The sequence below is a fragment of the Propithecus coquereli genome, unplaced genomic scaffold, assembly GCF_000956105.1.
Source record: "Propithecus coquereli isolate 6110/MARCELLA unplaced genomic scaffold, Pcoq_1.0 Scaffold89, whole genome shotgun sequence".
NCBI lineage: Eukaryota > Metazoa > Chordata > Mammalia > Primates > Indriidae > Propithecus > Propithecus coquereli.
This window is the reverse complement of record NW_012155173.1, coordinates 1,648,785-1,650,378: the sequence shown is the minus strand read 5'-3', so window position 1 is coordinate 1,650,378 and position 1,594 is coordinate 1,648,785.

Genomic DNA, 1,594 nt, shown 5'->3' with positions numbered 1-1,594 from the left:
AATATTTTCGATCTGTAGTTAGTTGAACCCATGGATGTGAAACCCACAGATACAGAGGGAATATATGTATGTGTGTATATATATATGCACAGGCATGTATATATTTCCACCCCTACATACATATATCCTATTGATTCTATTAATATTTCTCTGTAGAACCTTGACTGATATAGTGGGTGATTCATTGAGGGCTTTCAAGGCAAACAATAGAGCCCTCTTTAGCACATTTAAACAGGGAGGAATTTATTACAGGACATTGCATAGCTCATGGAACCATTGAGAGGACCAAAGAATTAGGCTTGGAGGCTTTGCACCCAGGAAAAGCAGCCACTGGTCCAGTGAAGACACCTGTGCTACTGCCACGGGATGCAGGCATCTCAGATCACACCTTTGCTGCCAAAACCCCACTACTGCTGCCCCTGAAAACCAGCTGCTTCTATAGCCGCCCTTGCCAGAAGATGGATTCTGCATGGCACCTGCTTCCTTGCTTTTCTCTACTAAGAATTAAAGTCATCTTTATTTTGCATCTGCTCAGTGGAGCCTAGTTCACATGTCTGTACTCTGGCTCTAAGAGAGGGGGTGGGAAAGTTCATTGTCTGGCTTGTGCTTTAGGGAGAAGGGACTCAATGTGGGGAGTTCCCCATACATAGGAAGGATGTTCAAAGGGGCTGGGAAACATGGAAAGTCTACTTCAGTGGACCTGAGTTTTCTTAGTTCTGTTTTGCCTCTGCAGGCCCTATCCTTAGAATGCTACAAAGACCATCATGATGGCGCTGATGTTGACCTGGTAGCAGCAGCTCCATATTAATAGTTGCAAGCAAAGAGCTTAAGAAGTGAAATTACGCAAGTACAAAACAGCAGAGAAGCAGACTGTTGGGTACTCTTCCAATAATGTTTGAGTGAAAAAGGTATCAAAATGTTCCACTCTTCCAATAATGTTTGAGTGAAAAAAGTGTCAAAATGTTAGACATGCCTACAGCTTACTTTTCTACTTAATCGTACTTTTACTATAAAAATGGACTTGAAATTAAAACAGCTATGTGTGAATGACAGTAAGAAATACTAAAACTTAAGAGACACTGTTATTGAGCACTATGTAAGGGAACTACGATAAAGCACTTTCCTCACCATCTTACCTGGTATTCGTGTTTCATTTAAAGTTGGTTTTCCTCCAGGTTTCGTCAAAATAGGTCTTTTGTTTTCAATCTTTATACTTTCCATCAAAAGGGCCTTTGAGCTTGGTATTCTGGGTTTCAGGACAATGGGGCAGGGCTCCCTCCTGCCCAGTATAGCACACAAAGCAAAGTGCACTGATCTTAAGTGCATTCCTTGAAGAACTTTTACACATGCATATACCCAAGTAAGCACCAAAGAAATCAAGACGAAGAACATTTCCAGCACTCTAGAAGGCTCTTTTGTGCTCCTTTCCCTGAAAGGTAACCACAATTCTGACTTTTATCACCATGGATTAATTTTGTCTACTCATGAACTCATTTGAATATAGTCATAAAGTATATACATTTTTGTGTCTGGCTTCTTTTGCTCAACATAACATTTGCTGATATTCATGTTGCCATGTGTATCAGTAGTTCGA